The 22,568-nt window shown below is 37.5% G+C and overlaps 1 protein-coding gene across 6 annotated transcripts in view; it reads right to left on the bottom strand.

The window, feature by feature from the left end:
* Window positions 1-22,568, bottom strand: part of NIPBL (NIPBL, cohesin loading factor) — a 163,540-nt gene that overhangs the window by 130,275 nt on the left and 10,697 nt on the right. The window contains exon 1 of one of the 6 annotated variants that reach the window (XM_021379384.1): window positions 22,242-22,562. The exons of the other annotated variants lie outside the window; for them this stretch is intronic. The gene's annotated coding sequence lies outside the window, so the exon portion shown is untranslated. Of the gene's footprint in view, window positions 1-22,241; window positions 22,563-22,568 lie in introns of those variants that run through there. 6 annotated transcript variants of the gene reach the window in all.

The raw sequence follows: 22,568 nt of genomic DNA, 5'->3' as shown, positions 1-22,568 counted from the left end.
GTCTCATGAGTCAGTCTCAGACTTGCTCTGTCCTAACAGAGGGGGGCAGGGGAGTTTGTTCCCCAAGTTCCCACCTACAGTTTCAGGGATGTGAGGTTCAGGGACATGAGAATCCTGGCTGTCAGTGAGGACTGAGGCAAAGAACACAATGAGTACCTCAGCCTTCTCTACATCCGTTGTAGCTAGCTCTCCAACAGGTCTATGTCTCTCCTGTACTGAGGACTCCACGTCTGGATGCAGTATTCCAGGTGAGGTCTCACAGTGGAGAGCAGAGCAGCAGATCACCTCCCTCCATCTGCTGGCCACTCTCCTCTTGATGCAGCTCAGTATACAGTGGGATTTCTTGGCACACTGATGGCTCATGCCCAGTTTGCTATCCACCAGTACCCCCAAGTCCTTTCCAGCATGACTATAATCTATCCTTTTGTCCCCCAGCATGTATTGATAGCGGGGGATGCCACGACCCAGGTGCAAGACTCTGCACTTGTCACTGCTCAATCTCATAGGGCTCTCCTGGACTCACTGCTTGAGCCTGCCTAGATCTCTCTTGTGATCCCATCCCTCAGGTTTGTCAACCGCACAACACAGCTTGGTGTCATCCTCAGACTAGCCTATGGTGTGCTCAATCCCACTGTCGATGTAATTGGTGAAGATATTAATAGAGCACGTGATAATAATTTAAACTTGAGATGTGATCTCTCCCTAGAAGCAAAAGGACAAAAAGCTACAGAGGAAAAAAAAAAAAAAGGTGTTGAAAAAGACATAAGAACTTTGTTGTCAATGATGAAAATAACACTCTACTGAAATGCCCCACATCTCCAAGTACTACCAAGACTATGTTATCATCTCAAGCAGGAATTGTTTGTTTGTTTGTTTTTCACTTGTTGCAACCATCTCACCAAGAGCTAGTCTATATGGTGAAACAGGTAACTTTTAACACTCAAATCCAAGTGTTCACTTCACTGTCAAACACCCTACTCATCCCACACACCAGACAAAGCAGCTATTCCAACACAACCCTAGCATTATCTGCACTTTTCTTAAGACTATTATGCAACGGTAAGCATCATTACATCAAAAGCCACGTGCAAGGAAAGTGTGAAATAGGCTAGTATTAAAATAGCACAAAATAATATATCCTCATCAAAAAACAAGACATACAATCACTAAAACATCCGCTATTCGATTGTACGTAAGTCACTGTAGAATTTCTAATGGGCTATTCTGCAGAATCCAGGAATCCTTACAACTTCTGCAATACAGAAGCTTAATAGCACTGGCAAACTCTGGCTGTTTCCTAACTAATATTGGGAAAAACATCCAGGCATTAACTATGTTATTTCTTCTGCAGACTAGGAACTCAGCAAAAATGGCACAAATGTTTTTATACTGTACAAGAATCACCTGTGTTGGCCTTTGGAAAACACTAGGAACAAACACAAACTCCAGCTGATGTTTCACTTGCCAACAAACCCATAGCAGCTCATTGGAAGGAATGAACTATCCATCTACTCAATTGACTGACCAAAAACAACTCACAGCTGCTGTTAGCAACATCTGTGTATATCCAGACAGTTAACCTGCTACATAATATTCTGTAGACAGCACTTATTTAATGTACAGCATACTTAACATTTAATCCCCATTGTCCACTGAAAATGGCTCATTTTGTACAGGTACAGATTTCAGATACCAAGGGCAAGCTTTCCCTAACATGATTTATGTTAGAATATGCTATGCACACAACCTTTCAACGTAGTAACAGATTTTAGGTGACGTTTCAGGAATACTTTGGCAATGTCTCTGACATTGCCAGGCTTCTTCATAAAGCCTAACGATCCAAAATGTTTACAAAATTATTTCTGATCCAAAAATAGCAGCAATAGTAAATACCAGAAAATAACTAGCAGTTTAATGCAGAGGCAAGTAAAACCTAGGTTTGAGTAGCAGTATTTTTTAGAAATATTTATGTGTCCTGCAAGCATGTTTACTGGCCTGCCAAGGAGTAGATAGCTGTTCAAGTTTTAAGAGGCTGTACGCAAATATGTATGATTAATACAAAATGTTGTGGAAGAGGCATCTGTTAATTAAATTGCAGGTAGCTTTCTTTCCAGCTATCAGCAAAAACGAACTATGTTCAAATTATGAGAACAAGAAGTAAGGCTTATACAACATTAGCCTTCTTAAACCTCTCTCTTCCTTTCGTCAGTTCAGAAATTAACATCAAATACTATTGAAAAAACATGCAATACTAAAGCATGGAGAGATACCTTTGACTCCTATTGTTCAGGGAAAAAAAAACAACAGAGAAAAATATTGTAAATGAAAATGCATTGTGTTAAAAAATTCCAAGTTCATCCGGGAAGAGCAAAATAATTGAAACAGTTCTTAAACCAAGGTTTACTTGTCTTATATCTGCTATCCTTCTCCTTAGAATTCACAGTAACAGGCCTACAAAAATATCCATGTGACTAGGGAATTGTAGAAACAATTCTCTTGCACAGGCAATACATAACTTCCAGTGATGTGAGTTCCTGCAGGTGAACTAATACTTCAGCAGCTTCCATCCCATACTGAAATTTGAACTGTGCTTCCTCCATCATACATCATGATTCTAGTATCAGTTGTACAGTGGTGACCACCTATTCCTTTTTTGCTTTTTTTTCCTCCTCTCTCTCCTCCTCAAAGGGAATCCTTATGGTAAAAGACAACACTATCTCAATCAGGAAAGTAAAAGAAAAAAAACAAAGAGCAAACAAAGAAACAAACAACATGCAAATTTAAAAATAACAATGGCAGGACAGAACTAGAGAAAAATCCCAAAGAACTAAAATAAAACAGTAATTAATGAAAATATAATGTGTCAAGGTTTGGCAGTTTTAGGGGTGTGTTTTGGTTGATTTTTGGTTAGGGTTTTTTTTTTTTTGGTTGGTTGGTTTGGGTTTTTTTTTTGTTAGTTGTTTTTAATTTTTATTTTTTACATTTGTACTTCTTTTTCCTTACCAGACTTCTCCTTATATTCCTTACCTGCTTAAAAAATGTCAAAGCTGTAAACCATGAGTATCAGAGGTAAGAATCATCAATACCTAAATTTGTCACTCCACCTAAGTAGCTAAGTGATTTCACCTTTAACAAATGATAGACAGAGCATGCCAAATTGAGTTATCTTACCCTAATCAGAAGGATAACAGCCTGCCCACCCTACAATACTAAAAATTGCTAGTAATTAAACATCACAGGTAGTCTCCACTCCAAACAGGCTCACATTCTGAATAGAAAAAGTGCCTCAGTACACAACTGCAGAATGAAGATAGAGCTACAATACTAACTTCAGAGAATGAGTGATTCTCATCTCCTTGCATTCATTTAACATATGGCTTGTGAGAAATATGACTGTACTAAACACTTCAAAATTCTAAGTTATGAACATTACAGAACAAAACTTAATAACTTAAAGGACCTGTTTCTTAAGTACTAACTTAAGAAAAAGAAAAAAATACATATTAATATCTGCAGTTGATTACAGCTCCTGCGTTATTGTTTGTAGGATGACATATTCAAAACAACATTAATCTTTCATTCTGCATGAGCAGTAAGAAGTGGGACCGAAAAACTTAAAAGCAGGAACATATAGCTCTTAGTTTCAGAATTATGACTGCTTCACGAAACTTTATTATTCCAGCAAATGATATAATCATAGACTGTGTCAGTTTTCATACCATTCACAATCAAATACAGCAGTAACAATGGTGTTCAAAAAAGAATAGATCCCACGTTAGGTAACATACAACACAAAGAAAAATGCCCTTCTTATCCAAAAACTTTTCATTAAAATATCTTTATGTTTATTCTTAAACTTGTAACACTTGTTTGTGTTTTCAGTCCCTCAAAAAATAATTTTATTGCCTAAGACAGCTAATAAAGATTTATTTCACTTTTCCCAGTTTCAGCCTGCACACTCTAGTATCTGGTGCTTCTGAAAAACTTTAAGCAGGTGTTATATATCCATTTCTGATTGCAGAAATAGGCAGAATCTTTGAGAAAGCAAGTACTGCTGACAGTTTTGGAGATGAAGGTATAATTTGTGTAAGACTTAATTCCACAGACAAATACAGTGAGATCTACTAGTAAATGGCAAATCCATAGTTACATTGAAATTATATGGTTAAGGTAAAGCTTAATAAACAGATTATAAGAATGCATTCTTTAAAAAAAGAAATCAGTTTGTATTCTATTTCCCAAACACATGCTAAGATTCCATATGTTAACTTAAGAAGAAGAAGAAAATAGAATAAAACAATATCTGACAGGTTTTTTTTGCCACAATGTGATCAAGGCCTTTCTCTTCAGTAATCAGTGGAAAAAGGTGCTCCATGATAATTTAATATCAGTCATTCAATTTCAAGAGTCAGAAGGCACAAGTTGTGTATGATACATGAGTAAATGAACGGTGCAGAAATATTCTCTGTTGATTATAAGGTGCTCTATTTTTTGTCTTTCATAATAATATCACCTACATTCTTTCTCTGTAATTTATCCAGATATTCTTCAAGCTAAGAACCTGAAAAGCTGTGTTTTATAGCACAGGTAACCTAAAGTACAGCAATGACTTACAAGATTAATAATATTATTAATTTGGTTTTTTTTGTTGTTTTGTTTCATTTTTTACCATCTATCTCAGTGGCTTAATACATTAAGTTGGATACAAAAATCCTCAAGAGTGGGACAAAACAAAACAGAACCAAAAAAAAAAAAAACCAACAACAAAAAAAAACAACTACTGAGACAAGTCCCCCACAGTTTTAGAAAACACTGAAACTAAACTGACATCATATTAATGCTCAACTGCCTGACGGGTTGTCTACTGTTGTTTTTTTTTTTTTTCCCCTTTCTTTTACTCAAACTGGTTTTCAAATCACAGATTTGTTAGTTTTCTCTGTATTGTATATAGACAGACAGTCAGACACACAACACAAGCATGATTAACGCTATCAAGTTGATCATGAAGATTTCTGGCCAGTAACATCTCTGCTATAACAGTATTTAAATTAATAGCTATTTCAGTTCATGAAAATTAAAGCTGTAGTTACAAGATTAGTTGGACAAACGGTATCAAAATGATGCTTAAGGGAAGAAACGTAAAAATAGGAAATGATTAGGGAACTTCAGGCTATGCGAGTGTTTTTCACAAACTCCTGCATATGATGATCTATTTGGTAACAATTTATAAACAAACAAGAAAACTATTGTTTTCTACCTAAAATATAAACCTTGGCAAGGAGGAAATAAATAATCCAGAACAGACTCAAGTCAGTATATAATGATTGCACGCAATGGCACTACACTTGATTGCCCAAACTATATTCTATTTTTTAATCTATCTTTCATTTTCACAGATATAAATTTAACTGAAGTATTAAAAAAGGGTTCTTAACACAAAAAGTAAATACAGCTTGATGAAGGCATTTTATTCATCTATTTCTATATAAATTTTCCTCTGTTTCCCTGTTTTAGAATCAGAACAACATGGCTAAGTAGATCAACTACTTCTCAAAACAACTCAACAGTTTTGAATAAAGTAGATTTATACAATTTTACTAGCTTTCAAACTCCCTTACTGTGGAGAAAGTATTTCTCTTCAAGTAATCAGACTGATTAAATAAAGTATCAAATAATTTAGGATGACTAAACATGGTTACTCCTAATAAGCCCCTATACTCTGGAAACAGATACTAAATTAATTTCAAATAATCCACAAAAGCTTATATCATGCTCTCGAAGTACTATACCGTCCAACGTGCACAACAAATCCATCGATTCTATAATACAAGAAACAAGAAAATTCATAGAATAATAGAATGGTTCAGGTTGGAAAGGACCTTTAAGATCATCTAGTTCCTACCCCCTGCTATAGCAAGGACACCTCTCACTAGGCCAGGTTGCTCAAGGCCCCACACAGCTTCCAGTGAGGGGGCATCCACAACCTTGCTGCTCAACCTGTTCCAGTGTCTCACCACCATCACAGTAAAGAATTTCTTCCTAATATCTAGTCTAAATCTATGCTCTCCCCGGTTCAAACCATTTCCCCTTGTCCTGTTGCTACCTGCCCTTATAAAAAGTCTCTGCCAGCTTTCCTGTAGGTTTCCTTCAGGTACTAGAAGGTCACTTTAAGGTCCCTCTGGAGCCTTCTCTTCTCGAGGCTGAAGTGCCCCAGCTCTCACAGCCTGTCCTTGTAGTGGGGGTACTCCAGCTCTCTGATCATCTTCGTGGTTCTCCTCTGGACCTGCTCCAACAGCTGCATGTCCTTCTTGTGTTGGAGACCCCAGAAATGGACATAGTGCTCCAGGTGGAGTCTCATGCATGCAATGTAGAAGGGCAGAATCACCTCCATCGACCTGATGGTTATGCTTTCTCTTGATGCAGCACAGGATACAGTTGGCCATCTTTCATCTATCAAGCTATACTTCTTTTACTGCCAAAATTCTATAGCTGGCCTTCACAGAATAACTGCACACACAGTATTTTTTTCTTAGCTTAAGGAAATGCAAATCTAGCAATCTTGATGACTGGAAGCTGTACAACCATGTGACCATTACCTTGTCATTGAAACCTGTCCAAAAAAGCACATTAGGTAGGGTTATGGGTAACAGCTGACAAACTCTACTCTAGATATCTTAACCTTCTCAATCTCAGTTTCCTAAATCCATGCTTGGTAAACAGATTTTTTTTTTTTTGCTAAAAGATTAGAAAAAAATCCATATTTGCACCAAGACAGTTGAACCTATTCCAAAAGTCCTATCCACCTCCTGTAACTCCTTAGTATACTGGCCTACTTAGCAAAATTTTTAAATCATCCATGATATCAAAGCTGTCTAAAGGTCTCTGAGATGGGCTGTGATAGATCTAGAAAACAGCAAGAAAAAAAAATCAAGAAGGAATATCTATAAGAGATCCTATAGGTAATATCTTAAGCATGTATGAAAGAGAAATCATCTAACAGGCAGAGGCTGAAGAATTACATTACTCAGATTACATAGCCACGTATAAGGGGATGTAAATAAGGTATAGGGGAGAGAAACTAGTGAAAGCCCTACTTCCCTCTCAACAGGAAGAGACAGGAGGGATCTACACAGATCTTCTTTCCCAGAAACCTGCCCATTAAATTGAATTAAAAAATATTAAAACTTGAATATTTCACTGAGAAGCAAGTCTTAGTCCAGGGATATAGTTCAAAGATATTGACTGAAATGCCATGCTGTCTATGATTTGTGCAGGAGCTGCTCCATAAAGGTTAGGTCTGGCCTCACAGGATCAAGCCAAGACAATCAGCATCTTTCCATCTCTGCATGTAACCATCCTATATTACCATTACTTTATTCTTCAGGCAATTTAATGAAACGATGGCCATCTTCCACACTCTTTCTTTAAGTATCTAAAACTCACTGGAATACAGGAATAGAGAGCTAATTATAGCCCTTAATTTCTTTAACGCACTACTATAAACCTTCCCACTACAAAACTCAGACAGCACTATTGTCCCGGCTTTTGCTAATGCAAAGGTGAACTGTGGTCCATATACTACAGAGACATCAATAGCCATAACTGGCAATGCAGATAAATTACAAAGTAAACTAAAGACTAGATTACTCAGAAATGCCAAGCCTTATAATAGAATGTTCACAATTCCACTCTGAGCAGTTTTTTTTTTTCCTGTAACTTTCAATAGCAACAATTTGCAACAAAGTATTCCTTTTTTCTCTAGGGCAGGGATGGACTTTAAAATACCTTTGAAGTGTCATGCAATATTTTATGCATACTGAAAAAAATACCAGTGATTATCAGCACTGTATCTTTCAATTATCTAAAAATCAAACATTTGAAAATATATTAACACAATTATGTTATGCATTTCTGGTTATAAGAAAGCTACAATTATTTGCCTACCATCATTCACTGATGAACAAAAATGAGTATGTGCAATACACTGCTACATACACGTGTATGGCAACGCCTGTAAAGGAAACCTAGGGATGATCAACCGTAATCTGCAGGTGATACACATCTAACTTTTAGAAAGGTAGCTAAGTCTTTATCATGGGAGACATTAATTTTATTTCACAAGAGTCTCAGGTCCATTTTAAAGAAGATTCTCAGTCCTCTATACCTTTGCTATTGCAGAAGGAATAGAATCAATTTGCTTTTTTCCAAACTGGAAATTGCTTTAGCACAGAGGAGACCCAGAGACTATACATCCATATGGGAAAACTTTGACAACACAGAAGCATTCAGAATGAAGCGTGATACCCTTCCATCTTTATTCACATGTCATTCAAACACAGACTAGAAGGAGCTGAAATGGATCAGGCCTTAACTACTTGAAACTAGCATCAACATGTACACTCAATTAGTAATAAGGAGTAGCTACTCTCCATTTCTTGCCTTCCTTTTTTACCCTAGATACTGAAGTACTTAATACAGGTAGGAATGATATCCTCTGCTAGTCATTTACCCACGGCTTCAGCTACTGAGTTACTGTCCTGTTTCTTAGTCATGTTGAACCAACCACCAACCTCTGTAGTAAAATATACAACTATGAGGAGCACAGCTAAGAATTAGAAACAAAAAGATCTGTTCCTGTGGCAGCAAAGAGGGACAATGCTGTTCAGTCTCTTTAAAAAACAAAACAAACAAAAAAAACCAAAACAAACCAGGAACAAACAAACAAAGTAAAACTTTAAACTCACAGGATATGATCCAAGGACAAATCTCAATTCACAATCCTTTTCTTTCTCTAGCAGTTGCTAGAGGAGACCATAAACTAAGGCCTGCAGAATGACAAGTGGCCTTCTCAGGCCACACATTTAACATGACTGTCTGCATACTTTGGCACACATGTTAATATTTATACCTAAAACAAAATATCATATTGGCAATAGTATTGGGTATAGTACTAACTTGCTATCACGCATTATTCAATATTAATTTATGTTTGTGCTTTCCAGCTTCATATTACATTTAACTGGAGCACCCTCCATTGCTAATCATTCGTAACTTATATAAAACACCCTCTTCTAAATCTTCTATGACGCTGGCTTTCAAGTAGGTGTATTTTGTTTTTTTCTTTTCAGTTCCTGAAAGACTTTAAGGCAAGTTTTTACAGATGATGCTGTCCTTTTCAATTGAAAAGTATATATATATATACACACATAAGCCTTTTACATAGATGACTATAAAGTTCTATTAAGTTATCTGAGGTCAGTTAAGATTACATTAACAAAAAGCTGATGAGTTAAGTTAGCAATCTATGAGTGCTGATTTCATTAAACTATGTTCAGAATTCAAAATTATTACAAAGAAATCACAAGCTGACCACTACAACTTAGCAATGAGCATTCCGAGTCACAAACTGATATCCTCTCCCCCATACCCTCCACTCCCTAAGACTTTACAAAATAAAGATTACTGAAATGGTTAACAATGATTAAGATGAAACCCAAGTTAACCACAAGAACAATGCTACAACTCTGACAGAATCATTAGTGCTGGTCTTAATGGGTAAATCTATAAAATGATTACAGGTTATCTAAAGAAAAACAAAAGCACTACTTACAGAGTCTTGTGTGTGCCAATTTATAATTACTGAGTTCAGTGACTAAATATTTTACCGTATTTGAATATCCTAAGATTTAGGGACTAGCCTATTTAAAGTCCAGCTGAGGATTCTAATTTATTTCAGGAAGCAAACATTGATACGTACCAGTTTCAAGTAATTGCATCTGTGAAAATCTACTGAAGGCAAAGCATTTGTACAAGTAACATTTTAAAGCACTGACATGCAACCCCACTAGGAAGTTCACGCTCAACTTGATTTACAGAGTATTTAATTCGCTGTATCATGTACATGAAACTAAACTGAATTCTATCAAGATGCCATTTTACTAATAAAACCTCTAAGTCCCCACTTAGTCTCCCCACTAAAACCAAAGTATATTCATCTTCCAATTTTTGTTACCTTTTTGTTACAAAACAGTATAAGCATGTAAGCTTGATGATCATAAAACAGATGATGTTTTCCTGTTCTTGTCTAAAATAACTACCTTTATACATCTATAAAAAGTTTTACGATATCTTCTGACACGATTTCAAAAATTAATGCATCTTAAAATGAGATAATTCTTCCATTTTTACTGTCATTCTCTAGTTCAAATTTACACCTGTATGTGTAATTAGGAGTAGGTAGGAGACCTTCAGCAGTTTTGATTCTGACAAACATTGTTCTCTCAACACTCACTCAGGGTCTCACTGAAGTGTAGACACATTTAAGTAGGTTGATTAGCCTAGAATCTCAAGTTATTTTTTATTAGATGACTTCCAATAATTGTACATATTAAATGGTGAAAAATGCAAACTAATTCAACCTTCCTTAGCCAGCAATGAAACAGTGCTCAATTAAATCAAGTTATGCGTTATTACTACAAGCTACATATATGCACTGTAGCTGAACACACAATAAGTTCAAATTACCAGGATTTAACAAGTTATACGGAATCTTCAGGAGTCCATCTAAAGAGCTGTTTTGTAAAACTTTATTGGCTAATTAGTTATCAAAATGTGATTAAGAACTTACTTAATACCATGACATCATACGTCTACTTTGAGCTAGAAAAAGGATCTGTCAGAAATAAGCACAAATATTTACAGAAAGAAAACTCCTGTTTTGAAGCCTAATAATTCAATATAATTATTTAACAGGGTACTAAATTAAATAAGTAGCTTTCATTATTCTTTCTTCAGGTTGCAGGATAAGATTACAAGGTGATGTGAAAACTGAGAATGTTTACCTTGTGGAATTATGATGGCTTGATCATGTGATGATATTTAGAGAATTACAGACAAAACAGTTTTTAAACCAAACTGTTTTTATTGCAGTTCCTCAAATATTTAAATGATATTTTCCACGGTAAAAATAAATGATGTACTTCTGTAAATAACATGACTAAACTTTACATCACAGTAGACAGAACCAGAGCGAATTACTCCAGTGAGTAAATATGCAGAGCCATAAGTCTAAATAATATTTTATAACAGTGACCCTAGAGTGCACAGTATGTTCCCACAATTCTACATCTATGCCATTAGTCACCTAAACTATTGCTGGTATCACCTACAGCTTTGTTTCAGTGTATGCCAGAACTACCACTATTTTGCAGAATTAAACAACTCAGCATCTATTTTGCACCTAAGCATTGGCAAGATCCTTAGAGCAGGAAAAGTCCAGTTACGCACACGCATTTCAAACACGCCTTACACACAAAAATGAGTACTTTGCACCACAGTATCGTCACCTCGATCCCTTCACTCAAAATCTCATCAGGACAGAAGAGCACTTGCTGAGGATACCAGACACTGATATTTTAATATTCTCCGTAGCAATTGTTTCAAATGTACATTTGTCACGTCCTTCAGAATCATTCACTGTCTCTATGATTGTAAGGAGCAACAAGCATTCCCCTCTTCTCTTGTTGAAGGAGTAGTGCACCACAGTGCAAAGAAAATTTAGAAGAGGAAAAGAGCCTAGAAGAGAGAGTAAGAACGTCAGATAAATTTAAACTCTTTTAGGATGTAAAATTTTTTCAGCATTTTCTATTGACTAACCTATCTATTTGGACTCAGCATCACAGAAGTACCATTTTACATGCTCACACATTTCAAACTTGTGACTGACACTCACAGGCTGATCTGTTGAACAGCAGAATCACAACAAAGCCCCAGTTTGATCTCATTTCAACTCCTTTTTATGATGCAGAAATCAAGATTACAGTTTTACTCACTGCACTGTGACAGCTGTACAAGGCAATGCTCAAAAAGACAATATATTAATTAAATTTCTATACATAAAAGTTCATATTGTTAAAAATGTTGAAGATCTAACTTTAAAAAACCCTCTAAAACAGAACATTCAACACAGAAGTCAGCCTTCACATCAACAGATACTCAAACATTGCATTTTCTGTGCATCAACACAAAGTCTTCTAGACTTCTCCCAGGAAATCCCACACCCCCAGGCTAAAAGATCACATTTGCAACAAAGTCAATCAAAAGTTAATAAATGGCCCCTGCACTCAGGAATTATGGCACAGTCTTTTCTTATTGTAATTATTATATAATCATGTAACTTTCCTCTCTCACCCACAGGCCCAATCTCCATTCACTGTACAGAAGGGACCTGATCTGGAAATGAATCAGAAGCTATTCATAAGGCCATAAGGTCTGTTGTACATGTGATTCTCCAACTTCAAGTCAGTGTGAAAGAGAATTATGAAGCAAAGGAGATGGGAGACCAGCCTGCTAGAAAAAGAATAATGCCACTCTTGGGAATCTGATTCCACTTCTATTACAAATAACAAATTTTTCTGTGTTCCTTTTTTCCTGCATTCTCCAAAACCCAATTTGATGAAGTTCTCATTAGTCATGCTATCATCAAAATGAATGAAAACGGCTCTAACATTACCATACATGTTATGATAAAAAAGAAAAGTCAGACTAATTTAAATGTCAGGTCCTTCCGTTGCTCCAGTTGGAATTCCAAACTTACAAAGACAGTGACCAACTTTTTCAACTCAGTTCCTAAATTGTAAGATCATGCACTCTCCTCAAAAACACCTTAAAACAGAATCTGTGAAGCATTCCAGTAATCCTGTACACACCACATAAATGCCTGTGAGAATTCTACCTCTAGAGCAAGGTTTAACAATGTAAAACAGTTGCTTTACATTGCATTACAAGATAAAGACTATATACACTGAGCACTAAGGAGAAAATAAAAACTAGGACTGGAAGCAAACTTTGGAGGTTATCTGGAAACTGGAACACAGGAAGTTCCATCTGAACATGAGAGAGAACTTTCTTTGTGGGTGACAGAGCACTGGAACAGGCTGCCCAGAGAGGTTGCAGAGTCTCCTTCTCTGGAGATATTCAAAACTCAGCTGGACAGTTTCCTGTGTAACGTACTGCAGGGAACCTGCCTTAGCAGGAGAGTTTGACTAGATGATCTCCAGAGGTCCCTTCCAAACCTACAATTCTGCAATTCATCTTCTCCAGGCAGGATCAACAATACCTATAGCCATTCCTAGAAGATATTAACCTACCGTTGTTTTCTTCTGGTTTTGTTTTGAAACTCTATTAAGGGAACCCCTTTCATTCCACACAGTCACTGAAATAGGCACTGAAATTTTTGTAGAAAAAGTGGCAACAAATTAAGACTATTTACCACTGTGCATCCACAAAAATGACAAATGCAGACTACACATATCTGAACTACAGAATTTCCTATTTTCTCTGATACGATGTACTCCATATTTCTGAGGTTTTCCTTTTCATTATATGCTCTTCTCAGTTAATAACAAAACAAAACAAAAAAAAAAGACAACACATTTCTGTGCGTGAAATATCACTTATTTGCCCAGACAATCTTTGTTTTGTAGTTTTGGCTTCTCAAGCCCCTCTCAATAGATACTTCCCACCTATTTTCATCTCCACAGAAATTCCCTTGACTGTATATGCAACGCCAGCCCGTGACTTTATCTTGGTTTCTTGTTAAAACTGTATTACAGGTCTACCTCTATCTTTACTAAGGACATCAGTATCTGTCTGACAAGCTCCTCTATTCAGTTCCAGTCAGGTATCATTTTCTTAGCAACTTCCTCCATCCCAGCTTCTTGACCTTCAAACTCCCATTCCTTCCCCATCTATGTAAGTTCAGTTCCAATCCACCACTCTTCTCCTCTATGTGTTCACCCTTCCAAACACCTGCAACCTCAGTTCTTGTCTCTTCCACATTTGAACAAATCAAAACTATGTATAAGCAGTCAGTGGCCACCAGGAAACTATGTAGGCTGCTCCAAAAGTAAAGTCTCCTAGGTATTTCCATGGAAACTACGACAGCTACAAAGAGAACAATTTGATACATTTTTGGTCACAAAACACTGTTATTCAGCATAGTCACCACCATTACCTATGCACTTTCGCCAGCAATCAACAAGAGTCTGCATATTGTGCTCATAAAGTTCTGCACCAGTGGAGGTGATCTGTTAGTATTGTCACCACTGCTGAACCACACCACCTATTGACTCACTGCGCTCACACTGATTGTTTCGTCTCCATAAATGCTCAATGACCATCAGTGAATGTCAGTGGGCACCATTTTTTCAGCATGGAAGAATTCAGCGACACACCTTTGCTATATCCACACTTCCAGATCAGACGTCAATCTGTCTGACTGCTCCTCTGCTGCCATCTGACACACGGCAACAAAATGTAATGAGATATTGGTTGGAAGGTTCAACTCCTTCTGCCATGCCACAAACATCTGCCCATGATATCATGGGCCAACATCATAAAACAGGAGGCATTACTTTCCGAAGCCCTCATAGAATCCATAGCATATCTCACTACATCGAACTCTACTTACTTGGAAAGTTATGTTGTTCATACAACATTTTTCCCTTTAATGCCTACAGTAAGTGAAGTGAGATAGTTCTGCGGATACCAGTAACTAGCCCAATTTCTCAAAGATTTTCAGGTGGCAACTAGATGCACAACCCAACTGCAGAAGTTACTCCATGCCAAGATCCTCTTCAACATCTTCATCAATGACACAGACGATGGAATCGAGTGCACCCACAGCAAGTTTGCAGATGACACCAAGCTGAGCAGAGCAGTCGATACAGTATGGGGAAGGGAAGCCACCCAGAGGGACCCGGGCAGGCTGGAGAAGTGGGTCCATCTGCAACTAATGAGGTTCAACAATGCCAAATGCAAAGTGCTGCACTTGGGCCAGGGCAATCTCAGGTATTTATACAGACTGCGGGAAGAACTCCTTGAGAGCAGCCCTGTGGAGAAGAACTTGGGAGTCCTGGTGGACGAGAAGCTGGACATGAGCCAGCAGTGTGCGCTGGCAGCCTGGAAGGCCAACTGTGTTCTGGGCTGCATCAGAAGAGGAGTGGCCAACATGGAGAGGGAGGGGATTGTCCCCCTCTACTCGGCTCTTCTGAGGCCCCATCTGCAGTACTGCGTCCAGGCCTGGGGCCCCCAGTACAAGAAAGATGCAGAGCTCTTGGAACGAGTTCAGAGGAGGCCCACCAAGATGATCAGAGGGCTGGAGCACCTCTCCTATGAAGAAAGGGTGAGGGAACTGGGCTTGTTTAGCTTCGAGAAGAGAAGGCTCTGGGGAGACCTCACTGTGGCCTTTCAGTACTTGAAGGGAGTATATAAACAGGAGGGGGAATGATTGTTCACGAGGGTGGATAGCGATAGGACAAGGAGGAATGGTTTTAAACTGAGACAGGGGAGGTTTAGGTTAGATATTAGGAGGAAGTTTTTCACTCAGAGGGTGGTGATGCACTGGAACAGGTTTCCCAAGGAGGCTGTGGATGCCCCGTCCCTGGAAGCATTCAAGGCCAGACTGGATGTGGCTCTGGGCAGCCTGGTCTAGCGGTTGGTGACCCTGCACTCAGCAGGGGGGTTGAGACGCGATGATCTTTGAGGTCCTTTTCAACCCAGGCTGTTCTATGATTCTATGACTCTGTGATTCTATGTTAACGTCCTCTCTCAGAGAACGGAGATGTTCAACTGATTCGAAGAAAAGGTCAGAAATTATTTTTGAACACTGCTTTCTCTAACCTGACCCTTTGAAGCCAGAAAGACATTTCAGCCTTTCAGTTCCCAAAGAGGGCTTATAAGCAATATATCTGTCTGAATAGAAGAAAACATGCAAGAAGTGGGACAGTCTCTATTGAAACTTCAGACCTGAAAACAAAATTTTTGAGTAAAAGTATTTTTAACCTTATTCTTTCTGAATATGTGGTCAACACAAAGATGAGATTGTTAGTTTAGACATAATAGATAGGAGCAGTGCTGTCATATACACATGCCTACATTCCCAAAATTTGATGTTACATTATTAAAAAAAGAAAGAAAAAAGAAAGAAGGTTAGTACTATAAAACATTAAAGTACTAAGATATTTCAGAATTACAATCACCTACACTTTTATCAAAATGCACTAAAGATTGAATTGTCTTCATTAAATGATCATACACTGCTTTTGTTAGCCACAGCATCCCTGCTTTATATACGGTATGCAACAGATGATGGTCATGAAACAAATCATATAGTAAAAGGAGCTTCTTTGTGTGAGATGTTACACCTTTTTACTGTGAAATTTGAATAGCATAGTTAATTAAAAAAAAAAAAAAAAAAAACCTCTCCAAAAGAGAGATTGTCTGCTGGAAACTGCCAGTTTGTCAAAAACAATTATTGTCTGCAAAAATAATTAAAAAGAAACAAACAAACAAAAAAACCTAAAACCAGAAAAAAAAAACCAAAGAACAATAACAACAATAAAAAACACAAAACCTTAGAAACTCAGAACTACTCGTTCTACCTGTTTTATAACATACCCTGAGCTTCTGGGTCATGATCAGAGCAGATGATTAGATGACAAAAAGCTGTATGGAGCAAGAAAAAACTCATGAACAACTCTGTCTGATACAGATTGTTACATCCCAAAGGCAAAATTCTGGCTAGGAATACACATATGATACCTCAGAAGAGTCCTCCTTTCCTAACACGGACACACAATTCAGCATAAATACTAATTGGATGACTGAACACTGCAGTGAAATGGTCTGACCACTGGGCTGCAAGGGTTTTCATTCAACCAGTTTACAAGAACTGCAACAACTACCACTTTCAAGAAGCAGAGTCACACCCCAAACGCTCACCTAGAAAGGCTTAAGACCTTCTCCATGCTTGCTATCTCAGCATGCTGATCAAAGTAGCATTTTGAGAATCTTCAATATGGCAAGGAAGACATTTAATCACTTGAAGATTTGGGGTTATTCTTCAGTTGCTATCTCTGACCTTCCTGAAGAGCTTTTTGTTTCTTCATGTTACGTAGGGGGATTCTTTTTAATTTTTCAGGACAGGAAATCTATTTTTGTCTAGCTCTTGGCATAACCAAGACAGCTGAAACTGAAAAGATGTTCAAGTCCATCAGTGAAAACCCATTCCATATTTCTTATGGATGCAGCATGGAAACAACAGGCCTGATATGTTGAAGTGTGAGACACCCACAAGAACAAGCAAAATAAAATAAAAAAAAATTATGAACTCATTCCGTGTTATGAAATAACTCTAAAAATCTCAAGAATAAAACACGTCAAATTACACACACAAAATTTACAAGCACTTTTAAAACACAATTTTGACTTAGTTTTAGTCTTCCTTCTGTAAAATGGAAACAATATTTTATGGACATACTAAAGAAGTGTTCTCTAATATTGGTGACACACAGATACGTATTTTTATGATCATTCCTACAAATGAACAGATGAAAACACTTCAACATTCTTTGAAAGATGTGGATGCAATACAGCAGGTAATAAGTCAGCAGGCTGCACAGTATATGACAAAGCCAAACAAATATATAAACTAGGTTTTAACAACATACTGGTCAGCTGCCATTTCCCATGCATTGTATGAGGCACCGAATTGGGGCCACGAGGGTAAGGGGAAAATACAATAATGTAGTTAAAGATCCAGTGCACAGAGAAGGAGGCTAGATTATGTTTGTTTCTTAAGTCTTATTCTGTTTCCTTATCTGAGTCCCCAACTTTACAGCCCAATGTTTTTAACAGTGTTCCTATAAAACGCATTGCATGTCTATACACTCATCACTGCTGAAAAGACAAAAAAAAAAAAAAAAAAACACACCACCACCAAAGTTCTTTTTATCTACCATAACAATAATTTGAAAAATTGGAATATCTAATTGTATAAAGAACCTGTTACAACCCACTGGAATAAATAATAAAAGTAGTAAGAACACAATCTTCTAGAATTTGGTCTGACTGAAAGATTTCAACATGAAAAATACTCTTCAGTGTTTATGTTCCTTAAAAAGTTCTCTCTCTAAACCACACAGTCACCTTGTCACCTTCAAGAGCAGTACCAACAACTACATTTAAGTTGTCTTTCAGTTTCTACATACAGCTTGGCCAAAATTCTTTCTTCTCTCCTTGTTTCTACTGAGATTTTTCACAGTGAACAGTTGGGACAGGAAGCAAGACACAAATCATAGATTCTGCACAATCTCCTCTAACACTATTACCTCACACCTGGGGTGCAGCAGACATCAATATAAAGCACTTCTCTCACACATACTTTGCAGGACAGGAACATCTACTAAATATGGTTGTAATACTAGTAAAATAAAAACACGAATATAGATAAATTGTATTAAAAGATTTTATAATAATGACGTCACAAAAGGACTTCCTTTTTTGACTATTAAAGATGATCACCTTTAAATAGGATTATTACCAATAATATACAGGTATCACCAATTTCAAGCATTTCCTTATAGGTTGTAACCACTGATTACTGAAAATCAGAAGCTAACTTAATCTGTATTACATCTAATTAAGGCATAGGAAAAGGAAGACTTAAAATAAGTTGTATCATATTGAAATGGCCATTTTTTTCAAATGTTAAATATTTCTAACAACATAGTTTGTCACATAGTGACAGTTAATAGCTATTCTAACACTGGATGATACACCTCACACCTACCAAACACCAAAACTCTAAAGTTACAATGACTCATATTTTTCCAATTAGGTACATCCATACTTGCCCTCAGTATGAACACAAATTGACAAATATAGAATAAGTTATTCTAGAATAATATCTAGAAAGCATAAAGTTCTGAATTTGAAAGCAAGTTCTTTCCTAGGTCTAGATACTCAGAAAAGAATCACAATTTCCCTTTCCATTTAGTAGCAACTGTCCACTAACTTTACATGTATTGTGTAATATTTATGAAGTTAACATTAATTTAAATTTAATAGGTTGACTTTAACACTTCATAATGTAATACACACAAAAAAGTACCATGTTTACTACTGAATACACAGACAATTGCAGTAAGAAACTTCCTATACCAACCTCTGACTGAAATCAACTTACACTATTCTTTCATCTAATATCCTTCAAAATATTGTTGGTTTATATTACAGAGAAATATCTACATGAAGCATTCAGGATTAAGGCTGCATTATGTCTAACACCATACAAACAATAAAAACATGGCTCCAGCCCAAAGACATTGCTACATATTGTGTTGGTTCTGCAAGAAGGGTAAGAGGAACACTATTGTCAATGCAATCCCAAATATATAATGAGGTTGCACCCAGATTCATGTACTCTTCTGTAAAACAGGGATCTGCAAATGGTTTTAGCTGTATAATTTTGCTTCCCTGTTTCTTCTTTATTTTTCTCCTAAATCAAAATGTAAACATTTCAAATGTAGAAAATAAACGTCTTTTTTCTGTCATATGCCTGTTTCTATGTCTTAATACATATTAAAAAAATAAAATAAAATCAGCTTTACAAGATAGCAAAAGCTTCAGAGATACTTATTTATTTGTTTGAATAACTTCAAATAAAACATTGAAGAAGTTCACAGGAAAAGAAGAAATTGAATTTGTAGATAGGTGACAAATTCAAAACACACAAGGTAGCCAAAAGCACAAAGTAAAAGACAGCCAGAAGAAAAAAATGTTCCTATTTCCTCTTTCAGTTACAATAATTGTTAAAACTAACAACTCAAGAATAATTAATTTTCTATTTCCATAAGATTACTAAAATAACTACATCCTTAAGATGTTAAGTGTTGTGGCAAGCAAAAGACCAGTATAAGTTCCTAATGCTATGGAAAATGAAGCATGGAAGTGAAATACACATTTCCATATGCTATTAATATAATCTGAAAAAAAAAAAGTCACTTTACATTTCTCCATTAAATACTTCTGCCTAAAATTTACAACTACATAAGCTGTGATAAAGCAAGTAATTGAGAATTAACCATCAATGTATCAAAAGAACAACCAAAAAAAAAAAATACCTCATTACAAATCATTAATAGCCAGCATTATAATGTTCCCTTTATAAATACACTTAGTTTTGATATCAGAAAGGAGCACACTTTCTGATTAAACAACAACAACAACAAAAAAGCCGTAAACACAACCCTGGAGAGATAAACTTGACAGGAACTACATAACTACTGTAGCTCATTTCCTGTTCCTATCTCGTATATTTAAAACAAACCTCCTTAAATTAAAAATAAGTCAGATAAACTCACTCATGTTAACTCAACAAACACATTTTTTTTCTGTTAAAACAGGAGTTGTTTGAAATAACAAAGAAATGTTTCTGCTAATGTCATTTTCTAATGATCAAAACTACCCAAGAACTACAAGTACTTCTGCACAGTCCTTTCTTTTCTGTGAAGCAAAGTTTCACTCAGACCCTACGCATGCTACAGACCAAAAGAAAACAGCAATTCAGCTACACGCAGAGATAGGGACAGCTAAGAGACAGCTAGTGGCTCCCTCTGCAATTCACGAAGTTTAAAAATAAAAAGCTGCTTTTTCGAAGTGTAAATGGTTCCTCTCCAGGCACGTAGGCCTGAGGCCCTGTTGCAAACAGTGTCTAACAGGACCAGGCAGCACAAAGACAGGAATGGGAGATTAGTGGGAGGGAGGGAGGCCGGGATTGGGGCTCAGCAGGATCTTCAGGCTTTTTAAAATTCAAACTGCTCCCTGACCAATACAAATCACGGACACGCTACTGACTACTACACGGATTTACAGCATTAAAAACACGCCTTCTACGTGACAGCTATATTAACTTCACCCTTTTAAACATGTATCAGAGCACTCAGAGGCATCATAGCACAGTTTTCAAGACTCTAAACACAATACTCCAGAAAGTTACATTATTAGATACAATAACCACTTACTATTACAACTGATCTGCCTCAACAACTCAAAAAACTACTTAAAAATTTACAAAGTATTAGCTGTTTGTCATCTACAAATGTTCTTTCCACATAAAAAGTGAAACCTGATATCTTAAATTTTCCCTCAATTATGTAATTTATGAAGGCGTACTTTTATTAGTTTGCAGGGTGTTTGTTTTAAAATCTACATCAATTTTTTAATAACACTCCCAACAATACTATATAGTAAGTCCAAGATTTACTTTACTGAAAATTAGCTACCATTTATTTATAAAGGTCTGACACTTAATCAACAGTCATTTACAAAACACACTTGACCTGTTAAAGTGACACCTAATTACATATTCAAACATCATAGACACAAACAGCCAATAACAACCTCAGGATCTCAAAGTGATATGGCCTGACAAGAAAGGATGGCACTTTACAAACATTCCTCACTTTTTCACTTAATTAAATTTATGTTTGTTTCTCACATTCTTAGGGTGAAATCTCATCTTCACCTTGGGCCCTGAGATGTCATAAGTGTACCTCTTTATACTTTAAAAGTCTTCCCTATTTTTTTTTTTTTTAAGAAAGCATAAAATAGTATTTCTTGTGAAATTAGTACATATTTCAGTAAGGTCTACAGCACATAAACACTGAGATTGTGTGGAATACCCAACACAATATGCTTGTCTATCTGTTTCCTAGGTGTGTAGATGTCCATATTGTGTCAATCAGCCCACAAGGTCTAGTTATGCTGTAAACATACGAAGTGATTAACACACTAATCAAAAGCTTTATTATTTAGAGATCAGGCCCTTAAACATAATAAATTCACGTCCATTAGAACTTTCAGAATGGAGTTTGTTAGGAGATAGGAACAGCAAAGACAGCTATTTTTGTTTCTGTGTATTTACATTGTCTCCCTTCCCCCGTCCCTCACTCCTTCCTCAGTTCAGAGGGCTGTCTGCGCCGGGACCTTGCTTCCTTGCTCTGGTGAAGTTGTAAATATGGCACAGGATCAGCGCACATTTGCAGCTAATTGTATTGTTTCCTCCTCCTCCTCCTCTCTGAGCTGAGGCCTGTCACCGAGAAGCCGCTTCGCCTTTCTAATCCCCGAGCTGGAGTAAAGGCGCTGGCCGGCGGGCCTGCGCTCTCCACCAGGCCTAGGCCTCCCGGCAGCCTGGGAAGAACCGATCTCCTCCGCCAAACCCGACCGAGCAAGAAGGTGGAATGCGAAATAAACACCTCCGGTTGCCACTTACTCCCCTGTACCCCGGATAAGAGCTAATCCCCTCGCTCTCGGCAGCGCTGGGCCGCCCGGGCTGGGAGGCCCGGCCCGGCTGATGGAGAGGGCAGGGAGGGGAAGGGGAGACAAGGAGGGGGGATTACCTGAGCAAATCGGCGTCTGAATCCAACGAGAATCCGAGAGGGGGAGAGAAATCCGCCCCCCTCCCTCCTCAGAGGAGCCGCCGCCGCCGCCGCTGGGCCGCCGCCGCCGCCGCGGAGCAGGAGGAGGAGGGGAGATAATATAACAACAATAATCCGGGCCGGGAGGGGGGCTGGCTCCTCTTCCGTCTCCTCCTCAGTGCAGCGAACATGTAGAGCCGGGGGGTGAGCGGCAGAGACGAATCCCTTCCCCCTGAGCCTGCTTCACAACATCAACACGGGCCGCGCCGCGCCGGGCCGAACCGGTTCCGAGACACGGCCCGAGCCGCG

This window comes from Numida meleagris, chromosome Z (assembly GCF_002078875.1).
Source record: "Numida meleagris isolate 19003 breed g44 Domestic line chromosome Z, NumMel1.0, whole genome shotgun sequence".
Classification (NCBI taxonomy): domain Eukaryota; kingdom Metazoa; phylum Chordata; class Aves; order Galliformes; family Numididae; genus Numida; species Numida meleagris.
Note: the sequence above shows the minus strand (reverse complement) of the source record. Positions and strands in the feature narration are given on the sequence as shown.